This window comes from Pelophylax lessonae (assembly GCF_965119305.1).
Source record: "Pelophylax lessonae genome assembly, chromosome: 12".
In the NCBI taxonomy this organism is placed as follows: domain Eukaryota; kingdom Metazoa; phylum Chordata; class Amphibia; order Anura; family Ranidae; genus Pelophylax; species Pelophylax lessonae.
In genome coordinates, this window is record NC_138779.1 from 25,269,794 (window position 1) to 25,291,577 (window position 21,784).

The window sequence follows — 21,784 nt, forward strand, 5'->3', positions numbered from 1 at the left end:
TGTGGAAGGGGGGCAGAACCGGTCATACCCCGAAACACCGCAGGCGCAACAACAGGTGTCGGGGTAGACTCTGGCGCAACAACCGGAGCGGCAGTAGGAGCGGGCCCAGGAGCGACAACCGACCCATCGGCAACGGGAGCGAAATGAGCCGTGCGTTCAAGCAGGATTTGCAACGCCACGGCGAACTGACCCAACAGGTGATCCTGCTGATCAAGTCTGGCAACCAGCGTGGGTAGCGAGGATGGCCCTGTACCGTCAGAATTCATGGCTTGGTCCTAATGTCACGGAACCATGAACCAGACGTACAACAACAGATAAGTGAAAATAAGAAGGCTTTATTGAAAATCAAGCAGTAAAGCAAAAGTCCAAACGGATGGCAAAACCGAAGCAGAGTCTTTGCGAAGCCAAAGGTCAGGAGCCAGGAGGGTAGTCAGACGAAGCCGGGATCAGGAACCAGCAGGGTAGTCAGACGAAGCCAGGATCAGGAACCAGCAGGGTAGTCAGACGAAGCCAGGAACAGGAACCAGAAGCAGCAGCAGTCTTAGAAGCATGTGAACACAGGAGGACCAAGCAAGGAACTGAAGCCACAGACCTCCTATATATATGAGCTAGGCATCCAGCTCCTCCCAGTGGGAAGGAGGAGCCGCAGAGTGGGAGGCTACAAGAAACCCAGAAACCAAGATGGCCGCCAGCACATGTCAAACGAAGGAGAACAGCAAGAAGGTAAGACCATGACAAATCCGCCTATCTTGATCCACACACCTGGCTTGAAGCTGGGAAATAACAGGCAGGGCCTCGTCTAATCGCTGTTCTGCCATTTCTAAGTGAGACCCCAGGTGGGAGGTATCAGTTTTGAGCTGGGCAATGTCCTCCTTAAATGCAGTCTCCACTCTAGTAATGAACCTGTCCAAATCAGCCTTAGTAGGCAAGGCCCAGATATGCTTCCTCAGGTCTCCATCCCCTAGAATACCAGCAACTTCAGAGCCCCCCCCCCCCTCGGGACTCCGGGGGAGATGTGGGGGGGATCGGTGTACTCACGGATCGCTGCGGGGAGAGACCTGTGTCCGTGCTCCAGGAGGGGCTCGCCTCGTGGTGTGGAGAGGCCGGCGCGGCCGCTGCCATCTTGGATGTCCAGGCTTCCCTGCCGCGGGTCTCCGGGAAGAAGGCTGGAAGGCGCCCCTGCTTAGACCGATCGGGTCGCGATGGTTGCAAGGCGGTCGGGCGGCGCTGGGACATCACTGGGCGAACTCTGAGAGCCGCCGGGGGATCCCGGGTTGCTGCTGATTAAGTGGCGGCGGGTGCGGAGCTCATGCACCATGCGTCCTCACTCCTCCATAGCCAGGCCACACCATGGCTTCTTCTTTTGGCCAATCGGGAAACAGGTCTAAATACCTGCTTTCTGATTGGCCAGGAGGAGGATCCGTGTGACAATAGCGAATTTTCATTCGCTATTGTCACACAACTGGGAGGGCTCGGGCCCCCTGTGATAGTTGCCACCTCATCCCTTTAAAACAGAACACAAATTAATTACACAGGTTCTGAGGCTAATTTAATGCAGAGAAGGCTCCAAGTGAGTTTAAATACCACCTTAATCAGCCACAGAACCTGTGTAATTAATATGTGTTCTGTTTTAAAGGGATGAGGTGGCAACCCTACCCCCCGGACCACACCAGCCCGCACACCATACCCCCCCCCGGACCACACCAGCCCGCACAACATACCGCCCGCCCCATGGATCACACCATCAAGCACACCATACCCCCCCCCCCGGACCACACCAGCCCGCACACCATACCCCCCCCCCCCCCCCCGGACCATACCAGCCTGCACACCATACCCCCCCCGGACCACACCGGCCCGCACACCATACCATCCTCCCGGACCATACCAGCCCGCACAACATACCGCCCGCCCCATGGATCACACCATCAAGCACACCATACCCCCCCCCCCGGACCACACCAGCCCGCACACCATACCCCCCCCCCGGACCACACCGGCCCGCACACCATACCATCCTCCCGGACCATACCAGCCCGCACACCATACCGCCCCCCCCCCCCGGGCCACACCAGCCCGCACACCATACCGCCCCCCTCCCCTGGATCACACTAGCCCACGCACCATACCGCCCCCCCCCCCCCTGGATCACACCATCCAGCACACCATATCCCCCCCCCCCCCGGCCACACTAGCCCACGCACCATACTCCCCCCCCCACCACCAGTCACCGGCTCACTCACCCTGGGGGCAGGCAGCGGCTTCCCTCTCAGTCTCCTCCCTGGGTTGGGCTTTCCCTGCGTCTCCTCCCTGGCCAATAGCATGGCTTCTCCTTTTGGGCAATCGGGAAACAAGTCTCAAGACCGGCTTCCTGATTGGCTGGGATGAGAATCAGTGTGGCAATAACAAATATTCATTCACTATTGTCAGACAGCTGGGTGGGCTCAGGGCACAGAGCTCTGCACCCCCAGCCAGCCCTTTTTTGAAGCCTATTAGAGTCTCTGGCTCGAATCACATGCTTAAAATAATCAGATACTTTTTTATTGGGATTTTTACATTTCAGAATAAAGTACACAGCAAACATTGAAGAATACAGTGACAACACAAAAAGAAACTTCAACTCTTCACACTGTTATCTTCACTCTACACTTTATTACATTCCAACGGGGACCGATATACAATATTAATGAACAGGAGAATCACAGCAGACTTCATAGATCTTCTCTCATTGGATCTGGGACAAGAATACAGGAAAAGAGCTCGGCCCTCACTGGCTGCATGCTTGCTCCTCCCCTCCTCTATCAACACGTGCTCTCCTCCTCCAGCCCCGCCCACCCCACTTTGTGCACTCCCCTTCCCAACCTAGCGCCTATCTTGCGCCGCAATGTGGGCGGGATTTGAATTCTCCTGGCTTCCGATACGCTACTGCCAGCTAGTGCGATATAATAGAAAACTACTGTACTGTTCATGAGCTCTCCGCCCCCTCCATGTAACCCCTCCCCTCAGAGGACGCAGAGCGACATAAGCCAACCCCTCCCATCTCTTATCCGGCCCCACCCCCGGGACCTGCGAGCGGCCTAGGGCGGCCCGCCCCTCCCACGGTAAGCTCCTCCCTCTAGCCGGTGATTGGCAGGCGGTGGCCGCCGGATCTGCAGGGCACACACAGGCCGGAGCCGGTAGAGAGGAGGAGCCGTGCGGCCGGACGAGGAAGGAGCCTCCGCTGATCGGTGAGTGCTGGGAGCTTCCGGGGCTCGGCCCTATCCATTGTCTGTGCTGGCATCCGGGGGGAGAGCGGAGGGTGCTGGCTGGGGATGGGAGAGGGAGCCTGGCCTGGGGGGGGATGGGGGTGGTGTGTGCCGGGTGTAGGGATCCGGGATCATTGTGTGCTTACATCCCGGAGGAGGAGGAGGGATCCGGGGGCTGCACCGATCACCATTACCGATCATCACCAATATCATTGTCCATTATATGTCTCATCTATACAACCAGCTCACATTTATTTATATTATTTATAGACCATATCAATGTCTCACATCTAACTACTTCCCATTTATTATTTATATATATATATATATATATTTTTTTTTTGATTTGCCATTTTTATTTTATATATTATTAGCTGGTTATAGAGCACTGCCCAATATCAATGTCTCATATATAACTCCCCCCCCCCCCCATTTATTATTATTATTATTATTATTATTATTATTATTATTATATTATTGGCTGGTTATAGAGCACTGCCCATTATCAATGTCTCATATGTAGCTCCCTCCCATTTATTATTATATATTATTATTTGCTATTTTTATTATATATTATGGGCTGGTTATAGAGCACTGCCCAATATCAATGTTTCTTATATGTCACTATTATTATTATTATTATTATTATTATTCAGGATTTATATAGCGCCAGCAGTTTGCACAGCGCTTTACAATATGAGGGAAGACCGTACAGTACAATTCAATACAGGAGGCATTAGAGGGCCCTGCTCCTTAGAACTACCTATTTATTATTATTATTATTATTATTATTAGTGTTGTTAATTTGTTATTTGTATTGTAATGATTATTATTAGCTTTTTATAGAGCACTGCCCAATATCCATGTCTCATATATGGAACTACTTCCCAACAATAATTATTAATCTTATGTTTTTATTATTATTTGCTATTTTTGTTATTATTATTAGCTGGTTATGGAGCATTGTCCAATATCAATGTCTCATATTTAATTACTTCCCACATATTATTATTTATATATTTTATTATTTATTAGCTATTTCTTTTATATAATAATTTATTAGCTGGTTATAGGGCACTTCCCAATAGCAATCTCTCATATATGTAACTATTTCCCATAATATTATTATTATTTATTATTATTATATAAAAAATAAATATAATAATAAAATGGGAAATAGTTAATTATAGAGCATTGGGCAATGCTCTATAACAAGCTAATAATCATAATAATAAAAATAGTAAAAAAAAAAAATGTGTGTGTGTGTGTGTGTGTGTGTGTGTGTGTATATATATATATATATTTACTATTTTTATGATGATTATTAGCTTGTTATAGAGCATTGTCCAATGCTCTATAATTAACTATTTCCCATTTTATTATTATTATTATCATTATTATTAATAATAGCTTGTTATAGAGCATTGTCCAATGCTCTATATGTAACTATTTCCCATTTTTTATTATTATTATTAATAATAGCTTGTTATAGAGCAGTGTCCAATGCTCTATATGTAAACATTTCCCATTTTATTATAATAATAATAATAATATTAGCTCGTTATAGAGCATTGCCCAATGCTCTATATGTAACTATTTCCCATTTTATTATTATTTATTATTTTTAATAATCGCTTGTTAAAGAGCAGTGTCCAATGCTCTATATGTAACTATTACCCATTTTATTATAATTAATAATAGATTATATTTGCTGTTATTTTTTTTCTATATTCTGATTATTATTAGCTAGTTATTGAGCACTGCTCTATATCCATCTCCCATATATGTAACTCCTGCTTACTAACTACTCCATTTTATTATTTTTTTTTAATATTTATGATTTCTTTTATAAAATGCGTTGTTAATAATATTATTAGCTAGTTACCATTTCCTGCTCCTCCATGGCCCTTTAACTGGGTCTTCTTGAGGCATGGGGGTGGGGGTGTACTCCCTTAGTCACATGACCTCTGTGTTTGGCTGGCACAGTGGTCACATGATCCAGGAGCCAATCATCTCATCTCCCATTCATAAGTAGAGAGCAGGAGATGTTGGTGACAGTCGCTGTGGTTGGAGTGCGATCTCTGCACAGACATTTTGCACGCCGTGGACTCCTATGTGCGCCGTGGGCTCGGGTCGCACTGCTGCGACATGGGATCTGACTTAATAAGTGCCCAAGTCACATGACACCTCAAATTCAAGGTTTCCCTATGAGAGCCGTCTTATCTGATACTACACAAGTCACCTGACTTTAGAAAAGGTTCCTGCACTAGTTTGGTGCGATTTCAGCTCCTGTACAGGATCCCAAATAGGCTTCAAGTTGGAAGGAAGTTGCAGGGAAATGTTGCAGACAAAATCGTACAACTTTGTCATCGCAGCAGTGTGACCCGGGCCTGAAGACTCCTCCTACTTACCGACTCTCGTGTGTTACATGGTCAGCAGGAGGTTCTAGAACACGGCTCATTCTACTCCTCATCTGATAGGTCCTCTATAACCAGCCAGGGATGTGATTATTATTATTATTATTAGTTCTTATTATTAGTTCTTCTTAATAATAATAATAATAATAATAATAAAAATATTAACTATTATTAAGAAGAACTAATAAATAATAATATACTATTATTATTATTATTTATTATTATTATTATGAAGAACTAATAATAAATAATAGAAGAACTAATAATAAATAATATTATTATTATTATTATTAGTTATTATTATTAGTTCTATCTACTTCTAGAGAATTCCCAGGTAGAAGTGTATCCTTTATGTAGCCATTTTCCATTTATTATTATTATTATTATTATTCCCGGCCACTTTATTAGGTGCACCTTGCTAGTACCAGGTTGGCCCCCTTTTGCCTTCATTCTAAGTGGAATAGATTCAACAAGGTGTTGGAAACATTCCTCAGAGATTTTGCTCCATAGTGACATCACACAGTTTCTGCAGATTTGTCAGCTGCACATCCATGATGGGATTCTCCCATTCCACCACATCCCAGAGGTGCTCTATTGGATGAGATGTGGTGAGTGTGGAGGACATTGGAGTACAGTGACCTCATTGTCATGGTGAAGAAACCAGTGGTGAGATGATTGGAGCTTTGTGACATGGTGCATTATCCTGCTGGAAGGAGCCATCAGAAGATGGGGACACTGTAGTCATAAAGGGAAGGACATGGTCAGCAACAATACTCAGGTAGGCCGTGGGGTTTAAACAATGCTTAATTGGTACTGAGGGGCACAAAATGTGCCAAGAAAATATCCCCCACACCATTACACCACCACCACCAGCCTGAACTGTTTCTCACACACACAGTTCAGGGGGTGGGGTTACATAGTGCAGAGTTCAAGGGGGGTGGGGTTACATAGTGCAGAGTTCAAGGGGGGGGGGTTACATAGTGCAGAGTTCAAGGGGGGGGGGTGGGGGTTACATAGTGCAGAGTTCAAGGGGGGGGGGTGGGGGTTACATAGTGCAGAGTTCAAGGGGGGGGGTGGGGGTTACATAGTGCAGAGTTCAAGGGGGGGGGGGTGGGGGTTACATAGTGCAGAGTTCAAGAGGGGGGGTGGGGGTTACATAGTGCAGAGTTCAAGGGGGGGGTGGGGGTTACATAGTGCAGAGTTCAAGGGGGGGGTGGGGGTTACATAGTGCAGAGTTCAAGGGGGGGGTGGGGGTTACATAGTGCAGAGTTCAAGGGGGGGGTGGGGGTTACATAGTGCAGAGTTCAAGGAGGGGGGTGGGGGTTACATAGTGCAGAGTTCAAGGGGGGGGGGGTGGGGGTTACATAGTGCAGAGTTCAAGGGGGGGGGGTGGGGGTTACATAGTGCAGAGTTCAAGGGGGGGGTGTGGGGGTTACATAGTGCAGAGTTCAAGGGGGGGGTGTGGGGGTTACATAGTGCAGAGTTCAAGGGGGGGGGGGTTACATAGTGCAGAGTTCAAGGGGGGGGTGGGGGTTACATAGTGCAGAGTTCAAGGGGGGGGGGTGGGGGTTACATAGTGCAGAGTTCAAGGGGGGGGGGGGTTACATAGTGCAGAGTTCAAGGGGGGGGTGGGGGTTACATAGTGCAGAGTTCAAGGGGGGGGGGGTGGGGGTTACATAGTGCAGAGTTCAAGGGGGGGGTGGGGGTTACATAGTGCAGAGTTCAAGGGGGGGGGTGGGGGTTACATAGTGCAGAGTTCAAGGGGGGGGGTGGGGGTTACATAGTGCAGAGTTCAAGGGGGGGTGGGGGTTACATAGTGCAGAGTTTGGGGCTGTATTGCACACAGAATGCAGAGATCAGCCTTTTTCTACAGCTGTTTACCTCTGCATCCCCCATCCACATCTCTATCACACCTCTTCTTCTCTAGTCCCCCCCCCCCCCCCCCATGCCCTGTAGATGGCTCTTCCTCTGTCACTTCCAGTGGGGGTGTCGGGATCTGCACTGCATCTGCCTTGTCTCAGCTCTGCACTCAGTGGGAGGCGCTCAGGAGATGAGCTGTCATTTGTAGACCCAGAAGCTGGGCTTCTGTATTTATAAGTGATAGTGGTGAGCAGAGAGCCGGAGGTGGTGGAACGGAGTTCCAGCTGAAAAATTGCCCTGCCCTCAGCTATGTAGTACAAGGGCCGGCCTGATGACATACGAATGGAAAGTGTTTAGGTCTGACCTCACATTTTATGGTTTTGGGAAATCTATAGATAATTGTATAGTGTGTATCCAGCTTTGCATGTTCAGCAAGAGGTTTCCGAACACTCCTTGTTATATACTACTAATAATAATCTACTGCCTGGGAAATGGTTCTGTATAGGAAACGTATAACAAGAAGTGCTGTGTAACCTCTTGCTGAACATGTAACCCAATCTGTATGGCAGCGAGGAGGGCCGGCCAGGAATAATAATACAGGAGACAGCTTAGAACTGGGAATTCTCTATAACTAGATAGAACTACAGTGCTGTGAAAAAGTATTTGCCCCCTTCCTGATTTTTTTTTTTTTTTTTTTTTTTAACATATTTGCCACACTTAAATTCCATTTCACACTTGTGCGACTTGTCCTGTGATTTGGAACTGCAAAGTTACATGACAAGTCGTACTCCATGATTTCCAATGAGGTATCATTCATATCTGTGCGACCGCAAGTTACAACAGCTTCAAAGTAGTCCCTGCGCTACTTTGGTCTGACTTTGATGCGTTTTGAGGTCCATAGACCTAGATGTTGCTTCGAGTACAGAAAAAAATTGCAGTAAAATTAGGTCGCACAAGTGTGAAAGGGGCCTAAAGCAGTAGTAAACCTCAGCAAGAAAAAAAAATAAGGCCTCTTTTACACGTGTATGACTGTGTGCAACTTGGATGCAACTTTGGATGGGTGCAACTTGGATACGACTTTGACCAGTTTGAATGGACAATTGTTGCACACAAGTTGCATTGTATAACTTTCAAGTATGACTTTCATGCAACTTCTGAGGGTTAACATTGAAGTCTATGGCCCTCAAGTTGCACCAAAGAAATTGCTATAGTGACAGTGGAAAAGCCCGGTCATAGATATTACAATAGCAAAATGAGAATTCACACGGATTATGTTGAATGAAAGAATTGTGAGTGTCCTATGAGACAAACAAACTACTTTCGACAAGATATGGTCCCCCTGGCTTGCCTACTTACAGGTTCCGGACGAACGAACCGAATCGCAAACGTGTTAACGCGTGGGACAACCGGGCAGGCGTACACATCTATTTTTCTTCTTTCTCTCTTCTCTTTCTTTTTTTCTCTTTCTTCTCTTTTTTTCTTTTTTTTCTTTCTTCTCTTTTTTCTCTTTCTTTTTTTCTCTTTCTTCTCTTTCTTTTTTTCTCTTTCTTCTCTTTCTTTTTTTCTCTTTCTTCTCTCTTTTTCTTCTCTTTCTTTTTCTTCTCTTTCTTCTCTTTCTTTTTCTTCTCTTTCTTTTTCTTCTCTTTCTTTTTCTTCTCTTTCTTTTTTTTCTCTTTCTTTTTTTTCTCTTTCTTTTTTTTCTCTTTCTTTTTTTTCTCTTTCTTTTTTTTTCTCTTTCTTTTTTTTTCTCTTTCTTTTTTTTCTCTTTCTTTTTTTTCTCTTTCTTTTTTTTCTCTTTCTTTTTTTTCTCTTTCTTTTCTCTCTCCTCCTTCCTTATTTAGAGGTATAAATGTTACTTTTGGGGGTTCGTTATAATACTCGGAAATGTTTAGTGCTTGCTGAGAACCGGGTTGTGAGCTTCCCATTCTGGGTGGTCTATGTGGTTCGAGACGGTTCTGATCTCAGAGTCTGGGGCTTCAATGCTCTCATATAAATACTTAAAGCGTAACTCCACTTTTGTTGAGAAAAAACATTCCCCTCTGGGTGATCTCTGTACATTGCAGGGATTTTACTAAACTTTGTTGCAGATTCCTACCTTTTTGGGATTTTGAAGAAATCATTGTTTGTTCCTCTGTGCTGAGTGGGTCTAATGGGAGTGCTTTTAGAATTATCAATCAGCTGTGCAGCTGCAGGGCTCTAATGAGAAACGCTGCTGGGCCTGCATCCCATTTAGATGTGTTCCTATTGGGAGTACCTCACCAAAAATGACAATTTTGTTGCAGGGGATGCCAGAAATCTGACTTGTATCTTAGGCAGACTTCTGGGAAAATTGGTGAGCCAATCACACAAGCAGGAAATATATAAGTGGAGTTACCCTTTAAGCAATGATTATATAGATACCCTACTACTAGTGGTTAGAATATTTTTATTGCTTCATATCCATGTTTTAACAAAGAACACTCCTACACTATATTTGATAGCTAATGGTATACCCGTGACCTCTGAAAAGATCGAATTGGATTGCTAAGTTTCTCTGTTGATCTGTACCCCCCCCCCCCCCCTCCCACCACCAATGTACCATTTACTTTTTGTCTAAATAGAGCATTTGAGGATTGTTCGATGCTCTACTTTACAAAACTTTTTTGTTGCTTTTTATATTGTCAAAATATTAATAAAAAGGATTGAAACAGAAAGTCGGACCAAAGTAGTGCATGAACTACTTTGAAGTGGCTGCAACTTTAAGTTGCACATATATGAATGGGTATCATTGGAAAACATGGGGATCTACCGGTTGTGCTACTCTGATGTCCAAAGGTGCATGACAAGTTGCACAAGTGTGAATGGGGCCAGTAACAGAACCGCGACCCCACAATGTGTTTGTGTGCTTCTGTCCGAATACTTCCTTCCTTCATTCTTGAACATATCAGATACAAAAACTAGCAGAGAATTGCTTATATAAGATCTGGAACATTTATTGAACAAACTCACACCGAAAATATATATAAAATATATACCCCACCAGGTCAGGTGCCTGATAACATTATCATATGCAGATGAAATTGTGTACAGAAATATGATTAGCATATCTAAGGAACAACCAACACAAACCGTATTCTACTCTCCCACTAGTAATATACTACTAATAGATGAACAGTTTAACGGGACTGGTTCCACTCAGAACAGGCCTCGCCGCGATCGACCAAACAAGTTGAGTACACGTGCTCAGCGTCATATCCAGAGGTTCTCTTTTGGAAATAGACGTATGAGTGCTGCCAGCATTGCTGCAGAGGTTGAAGGGGGGGGGGGGGGTCAGCCTGTCAGTGCTCAGACCATACGCCGCACACTGCAGCAAATGGGTTTGCATGGCTGTCGTCCCAGAAGGAAGCCTCTTCTAAAGATGATGCACAAGAAGGCCCACAAACAGTTTACTAAAGAGACAAGCAGACTAAGGACATGGATTACTGGAACCATGTCCTGTGTTCTGATGAGACCAAGATAAACTTATTTGGCTCAGATGGTGTCAAGCGCGTGTGGCGGCAACCAGGTGAGGAGTACAAAGACAAGTGTGTGTTGCCTACAGTCAGGCATGGTGGTGGGAGTGTCATGGTCTGGGGCTGCATGAGTGCTGCTGGTACTGGGGAGCTACAGTTTATTGAGGGAACCATGAATGCCAACATGTACTGTGACACACTGAAGCAGAGCATGATCCCCTCCCTTCAGATACTGGGACGCAGGGCAGTATTCCAACATGATAACGACCTCAAACACACCTCCAAGATAACCACTGCCTTGCTAAAGAAGCTGAGGGTAAAGGTGATGGACTGGCCAAGCATGTCTCCAGACCTAAACCCTATTGAGCATCTGTGGGGCATCCTCAAACGGAAGGTGGAGGAGCGCAAGGTCTCTAACATCCACCAGCTCTGTGATGTCATCATGGAGGAGTGGAAGAGGACTCCAGTGGCAACCTGTGAAGCTCTGGTGAACTCCGTGCCCAAGAGGGATTAGGGCAGCGCTGGAAAATAATGGTGGCCACAGAAAATATTGACACTTTGGGCTCAATTTGGACATTTTGACATAGGGGTGTACTCAATTTTGTTGCCAGCGGTTTAGACATTAACCACTTGCCGACCGCCGCACGACTATTTACTGCGGCGGTCAGCCCCTCACAGGCAAAGCGACGTAGTACTACGTCAGCCTGTGAGGCTTCTAGGGAGCGAGCGCCGCCGGAGGCGCGCTCCCGCGCAGTCACGGACCCCCCCACGCGTGTGCTGATGTAAACAAAGCTGCCTGTCATTCTTCCCTGTGTAAGAATGGAGATCAGACGGTTCTACTGTGTAGGACCGTTGATCTCTGTTCTTTCACCAGTAGCCATGTCCAATCACAGTTAGAAGCACGCCCCTAGGACACACTTAACCCCTCCCTCTTCAATACAGTTAACTCCTTCACTGCCAGTGTAATTTTTACAGTAACAGTGCATATGTATAGCACTGATTACTGCAGTAATGTCACTGGTACCCCCAAAAGTGTCAAAAATGTCAGTCAAGGGTCCGATCTGTCCGCCGCAATGTCGCAGTCCCGCAAAAAAAAAATTGCAGATCGCCATTACTCGTTAAAAGAAAAAAATGACAAAAATCTTTCCCTTTTGTTAGTAAATGCAATAACTTTTTTTACCAAACATATGTGGCATAAGTCCCCGTTCACACTGGGGCGACCTGTGAGGCGACCTGGTCGCCTCACAGGTCGCCGTAGGTCGCCTTCCATAGAGAAGCTGCGGACCCGTTCTAATAGGAGCGACACAAGTTGCTCCGACTTAGAAAAAGGGTCCGGAGCTTCTTTGGGGCGACCCGGAGCGACCGTCATAGACTTCAATGTTATGATGAAGTCCGTGCCGGCCGCTCCGAGGTCGTGGCGCGCTGCGCACCGCGATCTGTGAGGTCTCCCTGGGAAGTAGTGTCGCTGCTATGTGAACGGGGCCTAAAACAAATTGGCCGAAAATGTTAAAGAATTTTGATTTTTACATAATTTTTTTGGGGAATTTCATATAAAAAAATTTGAAAAATATTGTTATTTTTGCAAAATTGACGCTTTTTTTTTTTTTTTTGTTTTTCGCGCGTGATCAAAAAATCGCACAGGTGATCAAATACCACCAAAAGAAAGCTCTGTTTGTGGGAAAAAAAGGACGTCAATTTCGTTTAGGTACAGCGTCGCACGACCGCGCAATTGTCCGTTAAAGTCACGCAGTGCCGAATCGCAAAATAGGCCCTGGTCAGGAAGGGGGTAAAATCTTCCGGGGCTGTGTGTTGAGTTATTTTGAGGGGACAGCAAATTTACACTGTTATACAAGCTGTACACTCACTACTTTACATTGTAGCAAAGTGTCATTTCTTCAGTGTTGTCACATGAAAAGATGGAATAAAATATTTACAAAAATGTCAGGGGTGTACTCACTTTTGTGAGATACTGTGTGTATTTGGTTGACAGGAGGCTATAGAGCACTCCCCCAATTATGATCGTCCCCTATATATAATGATTTGTCATTTATTATTCCTGGAACTCCACCTTAGAAGTGTTTCCTACATGTAACCTTTTCCCCGTGTATTATGACTATTCTTATTCCTGGCTGGTTATGAAGCACTCGCCTGAGGCCCCATTCACAGCTCATGATTTGGGATGATGGGCAGAATCACAGCGAACCCCCAAATCATGGTAAAACGCACAACCTGCTTTGTGGGTGCCATTATTTTTTAACCACTTGCTGACCGCCCCCACACAAATTTACTGCGAAAGGGCAGCTCAGCTGTACATAATCACGTAGATCTGCGTGATTATGTGCACGTGGTCTCGGCGGCGCATGCACGCTGGAGCCGCGCTCCCTCCATAATAGATACAGAGGGAGGCAGACCACGGGAGGAGCGGGCACGATCGCCGCCGGCCTCCTGCAATCTTCGGGGAAACTGACAGGAGAGCCACCTGCCTATGTAAACAAAGCAGGCGGCTCTCCTGTCAGACAACAAGCACAGTAAGATTGTGTGTCTCAGCTAAGCTGAAACCCCAGTCTGTGTGCCTTTTCACAGAGCCCCCCCCCCCCCACACAGTAAGCACAATTAGGCTCACCCCTTGATCACCCCCAGTATTAACCCCTTCCATGCCAGTGTCATTTATACAGTACCAGTGCATATTATTAAGCACTGGTCCCCAAAACGTATCACTTAGTGTCAGATTTGTCCGCCGCAATGTTGCAGTACCGCTAAAAATCGCTGATCGCTGCCATTACTAATGAAAATAAAAATAAGTCCAAAAATGTATCCCAGTTTGTAAACGCTATAACTTTTGCGCAAACCAATTGCTTTTTGAGATATATATGTATATGTATCTGTGTATGTATGTATATGTGTGTGTGTGTATATATATATATATATATATATATATATATTATATTATATATTTTTTTTTTTTTTTTTTTACCAAAAATATGTTGCAGAATACAAATTGGCCTAAACTGATAAAATAAAAATTTTGATTTTTTTTTTTTTTTTTTTTTTTTTTTTTTTTTTTTTTGGGAATGTTCTATAGCAGAAAGTTTAAAAAAAAAAAAAAAAAGTGTATGTGTGTGTATATATATATATATATATATATATATATATATATATATATATATATATATATATATATATATATATATATATATATATATATATAATATAAATTTTTTTTTTTTTTTTTTCAAAATTGTCGCTCTTTTTTTGTTTATAGCGCTAAATCTAAAAACCGCACAGGTGATCAAATACCACCAAAAGAAAGCTCTATTTATGGGGGAAAAAAAGGTCATCACTTGTATTTGGGTACAGCGTCGCACGACCTTGCAATTATTAAGGGGGGGGGGGTAAAACCTTGCGGAGCTGAAGTGGTTAATGGCACCCCAAACGCGATTGTAATTCTGTCGCGATCACCGTGCAACGCAGTAGGAAAAAACACAAGTTTTAAAGCTGTGCTACGCTTGTCGCCTGAGAAGGAGCATGAGCTTCTTTTTGGTTGACAAACGCACATAGAGATGTCCATGAAGTGAATGGGCTGCTCTGTGCGACACACAAAATCGCATGCAAGTCGCTCAACAAAACCGCGACTGGTAACACTTGTTCCCGCTATGCGAGAGTGTGAAACCCAGCCTAATAGGTGTATCCTACATGTAACCATTTCATATGTATTATTTATTATTCCATAGATGTAACGCTAACCATACACTATACAATCTTTTTTAGATCTACATACAGCGAGTGTAGTGCCAGGGCCTGTCTGACTGGATACAAATTGATTGTATATACCTTATTTGATAGGGCCTCATTTTACACAACTTTGGTAACTCTAAAGTTTGGTTGTATGGTCCAGTTGTAACGTGTAAAGAAAATTGTACAATCTGATTGTATAGTATAGGGCAGTGATGGCGAACCTTGGCACTCCAGATGTTTTGGAACTAAATTTCCCATGATGCTCAACTACACTGCAGAGTGCATGAGCATCATGGGAAATGTAGTTCCAAAACATCTGGAGTGCCAAGGTTCGCCATCACTGCCCTATACTATACAATCAGATTGTACAATTTTCTTTACACATTACAATCTGATTGTATAGTATAGGGCAGTGATGGCGAACCTTGGCACTCCAGATGTTTTGGAACTACATTTCCCATGATGCTCATGCACTCTGCAGTGTAGTTGAGCATCATGGGAAATTTAATTCCAAAACATCTGGGGTGCCAGGGTTTGCCATCGCTGGTATAGGGCCAGCTTAAAGTCTTAATTAAAATAAATAAATAAATCCAGCGAGCAGCCAGCCCAGTTAGGTAATTTATTTGCTGTGGACTCGCATATTTTGGATGATGGCAAAGGTACATCATTTTGATACATGGCGCAATACCCATCTGAGCAATCCTCTGCCATCCAGCAGAAAAGGACTCTTCCCATTCCAAACTATGGCATGTACAAACTCCTAGCATTTTAATTGTGGCTTTCTGTGCACGGAGGGGCCGCGTGGGCGTGGCTTTCTGTGCACGGAGGGGCCGCGTGGGCGTGGCTTTCTGTGCACGGAGGGGCCGCGTGTGCGTGGCTTTCTGTGCACGGAGGGGCCGCGTGGGCGTGGCTTTCTGTGCACGGAGCGGCCGCGTGCGTGTACTGCTTTTTGTAAACTACCTTCCTACCCCACTTGCCAGAATACACTGGGCACTTGCACCCATTGGCCATATGACAGGGTGCAGCAGAGGCTGATCTGTGTCAGACATTTGTGAACAAAAAGATAATGAAAGCATTGTCGGGGGGTGTACTGTGATTTGTGGAAATGACTAAATACCTAGAAGTGTTCTAGTGACCTATTAGCTGGCATGCTCCTAATATGAAAATGATATCTCATGCTGGGTCATATGTAGCCCTCCAGTGTCACACTATAACAAACTCCAAATTTGGGCTGACAGCCGCAAGGTGAAAAGAAATAAAACCTTGCAGAGATCAGCTATAAACCACACCAACCAGATCTCCCTATTAATGAGATGATTCAGGCTCCAATATGGCTGCCTCCGTGTTGGGACGATATTTGTGCTGTGGGTGTGACCGCCAACACTGATCATATCAGCCTGATTCATCCCTTCCATAAACATGTCAGTCATTACCCGGCAGCTTAGCTGCAGGAAACCAGTAACTGCATGCCTAACTCAACCAGGCCCTTCTAGAGGACATGCTGTGACCTGTAGTTCCTCAACACCTTCTGGATCTCAGGTTCTCCATTGCAGCAAGTCTTAAAGCAGACCTTCCTCTTCAGTGTACTACATACTCCTGGGTAGATCCAAAGAAGGTTCTACAATTAGTGTGGTATGGTCAGCTTTACCCCTCTGCCACTCAAACCCCCTCCACCCCCCGCAGCTCCTAGGTGGGGTGACGTCATTTTCCATCCCACTGGATTTTGGGGAAAAGTTGAGTAGCCCAAATCTGGTGAGAAGATGCTCCCACAATGTGCTGCTGTGCCTCCTCTAGGGATTTGGACTACTCTGCTTTCCTTGGGTTCTTGTCGGCAGGAGGATGTCACCCCCTGCACTATAGAAAGGTGACCATTCTTTCTGGCTGAGACCAATGAGGTTTGAATCTAAAATCACATGGATGAAAAGATGCTTATCCACATGTTAGAACTTTGTGAATTTAGCCTGTACTGTAGAGTATGACAGCTCTTCTCAACCTTTTTTAACCTAGAGGAAGCCTTGAAATAAGTCTTGGGAAACTAAATGAATTCATTGGTGGCCAGTGGGAAGAATGCTCCTTACATTGGTGGTCAGTGGGAAGAATGCCCCTTACATTGGTGGTCAGTGGGAAGAATGCTCCTTACATTGGTGATCAGTGGGAAGAATGCTCCTTACATTGGTGGTCAGTGGGAAGAATGCTCCTTACATTGGCGGTCGGTGGGCAGAATGCCCCTTACGTTGGTGGCCGGTGGGCAGAATGCCCCTTACATTGGTGGCCGGTGGGAAGAATGCTCCTTACATTGGTGGCCGGTGGGAAGAATGGCCCTTACATTGGTGGCCGGTGGGAAGAATGTCCCTTACATTGGTGGTCAGTGGGAAGAATGCTCCTTACATTGGTGGCCGGTGGGAAGAATGCTCCTTACATTGGCGGTCGGTGGGCAGAATGCCCCTTACATTGGCGGTCGGTGGGCAGAATGCCCCTTACGTTGGTGGCCGGTGGGCAGAATGCCCCTTACATTGGTGGCCGGTGGGAAGAATGCCCCTTACATTGGTGGCCGGTGGGAAGAATGCTCCTTACATTGGTGGCCGGTGGGAAGAATGCTCCTTACATTGGTGGCCGGTGGGAAGAATGCCCCTTACATTGGTGGACGGTGGGAAGAATGCCCCTTACATTGGTGGCCAGAGGGAAAATGAATTGAAATGATTATGAATTTTATTGGCACATTTAGCGCAAGAAAAGGTGAAGAATAATATATCCCTTTTTTAAATTCTATGTCTTCACACTGCTCCGTTGCACTTCCATTGTGGTGTTAAAACTTTGTTTGCTACATTTTTGGTCAGTTAAGAAAAAAAAAAGCACCTCCCCATTGAAATTAATTGAAAACGCATCAGTAACGCACCCAGGTTACATTTTGATGTGGTCTTTGAGTCACATGACCAATGAAAAACACACCATAAGCACAGGAAAATCTCATGAGTTTTCAGCGCCATTATCGGCAACATATCGAAAACCACCATTTTCAGCCGATCCGTTATGATCCCAGACCGTTATGATCCCTGAAATCTGGGTGCATCTCTAGTGATCTCACATTAGTGTGCAGAGATGCACGATGATGGGGAAAGTTCTGCTTTAGAACACACCTGAAAAAGGTCGGCCGGCCAGCTGAGTTGCAGCTATTTATGGCACAAAGTCAATGAAAGCGATAATCTTTTTTTTGCAGAAGTGGTGTCCTCCTGCTATCTTGCAGGCCTGCCAGGTTTTGTAACCTCAGCAGTAGGCCATCCGTTTTCTGAGTGGATCCGCGTTCCGGGCCCGCTGCCATCTTCTCAGGTCTCAGAAAGTCCGCAGTGCTGTTCTGGCGGGGTCACTTCTGATTGTACGGGACAGCTGGGATGGAAGTAAGTAGCTGTGCAGTAGATCGGGGACAGTCGGTGTCATCACGAATAGACAGCTGCTTGTCTTGGCACAGCACTCCATGCCTTTCCCCGGGGGAGAGGATACAATACCGAAGCTGCTTGGAAGTTGAGGTCAAGACGAGGTTGAAGGTCTTGATTTCCAGAAGGAAACTTTCGGGTCTTTTACAAACACCTGTGTCAGGGCAGTGTGGTGGCTTGTCTCTATGGTCTTGTATGGAGCTGCATGATTAAGCATTAAAAAATTTCGATCTCAATTCACCCCCCATCTTAAAACTGCATTTCCTTGATTTCTTAGGGTTCTTTCACGCGAGTGGCGCCTGTCGGACTCTGTTTTTCTCACTGAGCAGGCGGATGACAGGTCCATCTCCGCTTACTATGCAGAGACGGAGCTGTCGGATCCCTGCTCTCCTCTATGGGGAGATCGGATGATAATGCACCACCTGTCAATTTTCATCCTATCCTCCAGATGGATGGAAAATAGGGTTTCCATCTATTACGGACAGGATCAGATTGGATAGCAGCGGGTCATCTGCTGCTCTATAGGGGTGCATGGAGCATCCGATCCGCCTGAAAAACTGACAGACCGGATCGGAAAGCCCGTGTGAAAGGGGCCATACAGAACCATTCTCTGCTCAGCCACAGCTGTCAAACATTTTCCAGACGCTCTTTTTTATCAACATTGTTAAGGCTGCCAGATAACTATAAACACAATGTTTTACAATGTATCATTTCCTTCTTTTAGATCAAAAGAATGACCTTCTGTCCCCGGTTCACATATATGCGATGCGGGAACCCTGCTAATCCACTGCCGGTTCCCGCATCGCATTCAACTCATAGGCAGTTCACACTGCCAAATGCGAGTCGCTGGGGGTGTCAATACACAGTCAACGACACCCCGAGATCAGTTTGCATATCGCAGTGCGAACTGTCAGTTCAGACATGAATCGAATCGCATAGGATGTGGACCACCATGCGATCCGATTCTGCTGCACACCCAAAAAAAGGGCCCCTGCGAGTTGTGTCCGAATCCGATGCGAATTCAGCCATACAATCTGTATGGCTGAATTTGCATCACCTAGACATCGCATGTGATTTGCAGAGCAGTGCGCTTCGAATCACATGCAATGTCTGCCATCGCATCGATGTGAGCCGAGACTAAAGGAGGGCAGTTTAACCGCTTAACGGATTAAAGCGGAGTTCCACCCAAAAGTGGAACTTCCGCTCATTTGCTTCCTCCCCCCCCCCCCCCCCCCCCCCCTCCCAGCGCCACATTTGGCACCTTTCAAGGAGGAGGGGTGAACGGTTACCTGTTTTTGTCATCACTTCCAGGAGATAGCGACGCTGCGCCGTCCCTCAGAAGTTTTTTTTTTTTTTCCCCCATTTAAAGAGGAGCCCCAGCCACCTAATAAAAAAAAAAAAAAAAAAAAAAAAAAAAATAAACAAATTCAGCAGCTACTAAAAATGTGTAGCTACTGACTTATTTAAAAAAAAACAGCCACTCACCTGTCCCATGGCCCAGTGGTGAGCTCCCCCCAGCCGTCTTTATCCTCTGTCCTCCCTCGGCGGCGCCGGCATCTTCACTATGGGCACCCGGCTGTGACAGCTTGCAGCTTCACAGCCCCCGGTGCCCACTGCGCATGCGTGAGACGTGCGGCGCATCCTGGATTGGTGGATGCAGTCTTCTGGGAACTGTCACTGTCCCAGAAGTCTGCATGGGGAAGGAGGAGAACTTTGTTCTTGGAACAGAAATGGGAGCAGTTGCCTCCCCCCCCCCTCCTTTCCCCCGCTACTCAAAAGTGCCAATTGTGCAAGAGGAGCGCGGGACAAGTCCTTAAAGCGGAACTTCCCCTTTTGGGTGGAGTTTCGCTTTAAATAGAGACAACATTTAGGCATTGGTGCAAGCACAACAAATGATCACCATATGGTTTGCAATAATTCCCGCCTATGATACCTGGCCTCCATCTGGTGGCCATAATGTGGTATTTTTTTTTTTTAAATACCCCCAATAATCTTATTTTTTGAAAGAAAAAAGGGCAACAGCTTTTGTTGCTCATCGCTTTGGAAAGGTAAAGGTTCAGTCCCCGTTCACACTAAGGCGACCTGGTCGCCTCACAGGTCGCCTCACAGGTCGCCGTAGGTCGCCTTCCATAGGGAAGCTGCGGACCCGTTCTAATATTAGCGACACAAGTCGCTCCGACTTAGAAAAAGTTTCCGGAGCTTCTTTGGGGCGACCTGGAGGCGACCGCCATAGACTTCAATGTTATGAAGTCCGTGCCGGCCGCTCCGAGGTCGCGGCGCGCTCGATCGCCCCTGTGTGAACGGGGCCTGTGTATTAAAAAAATAAATAAATAAAAAATAAAATATAATTCAATGTGCCGATGTCTTCGCCACTATAATTGACAGCCATGCTTGTTGTATTAGGATTATCCCCTAAGATCACCAGCACCATCTAGTGGCCATAATGCAGTATGTCACTTTTTTGTTTCTTTTCCCCTCCATCCTTTTTTATTGATCTCTTTCAGCTCCTTTTTGTTACTTCCTGTCTGAATGCACTCACTTCAGTGTTGCTGCTTCCTGACAGTGACACTGTGCATCATACTTGAGCAGCCTATGTTAGCACAGGAAATATGCGTCTCCGCCAAAGAGTCATATGACAGGGTGACTGACAACAATATTGGAAGACAGTTGTTACACCCTATAACAGTGATGGTGAACCTTGGCACCCCAGATGTTTTGCAACTACATTTCCCATGATGCTCAACTACACTGCAGAGTGCATGAGCATCATGGGAAATTTAGTTCCAAAACATCTGGGGTGCCAAGGTTCGCCATCACTGCCCTATAACATGAATTGGCTGGGTAAGCAGGTTATTGATTAAAATAAATAAAAGACTGAAAACTATTTTTGAAATAGAGCAAATCCTAGGCGATTTTTGATTTTCGGTCCAAGGGAAATTGCTATTTCCCCATCAACACAGTCCCTTCCACAGCGCTATTGTGTTCTGTTGGCAGGGAAGGCTCTCTGCTGGCAGAACACATTGATTACTGCTAGCAGCTATAGCAACCGGCAGTAATCGCATGTGAACGATCCGACAGGCAGGTTGTACTGAAGTTAATCAGCCTGCCCATACATGGATCGAATCTTGGCCGGTCCCTGCTGAAACGGGCAAATTCTAAATCTATGGTGCGCTCAACCTGTTATAATGTATCCCATGAATCAACTTGGGAACATATCGAAAAATATCTGTAGTTATGTGAACCAATACAAAGAAATGTTGATACGTGCACTAAAAAAATATGTGCAAAACGTAATAATCGCTATATATATATATATATATATATATATATATATATATATATATATATATATATATATATATATATATATATATATATATAGTGTGTGTGTGTATGTGTATATATATATATATATATATATATATATATATATATCGTATATACTCGAGTATAAGCCGAGTTTTTCAGCACATTTTTTTGTGCTGAAAACGTCCCCCTCGGCTTATACTCGAGTCAAGGAAAAAAATGTCCTCTCCGACGGGTTTAAGGTTTAAAAATGGCGCCGCCCGTCGCATACATGTTACCGCGCACGCGCCGCCGCCGCT

At 45.5% G+C, this 21,784-nt stretch overlaps 1 protein-coding gene across 1 annotated transcript in view; it reads left to right on the plus strand.

The window, feature by feature from the left end:
• The first annotated feature begins 3,086 nt into the window (after positions 1-3,086).
• CTNNBIP1 (catenin beta interacting protein 1) overlaps positions 3,087-21,784 on the plus strand; it is a 56,892-nt gene continuing 38,194 nt past the window's right edge. Inside the window, exon 1 of the mRNA XM_082274389.1 lies at positions 3,087-3,227. The gene's annotated coding sequence lies outside the window, so the exon portion shown is untranslated. The remainder of the gene's footprint in view (positions 3,228-21,784) is intronic.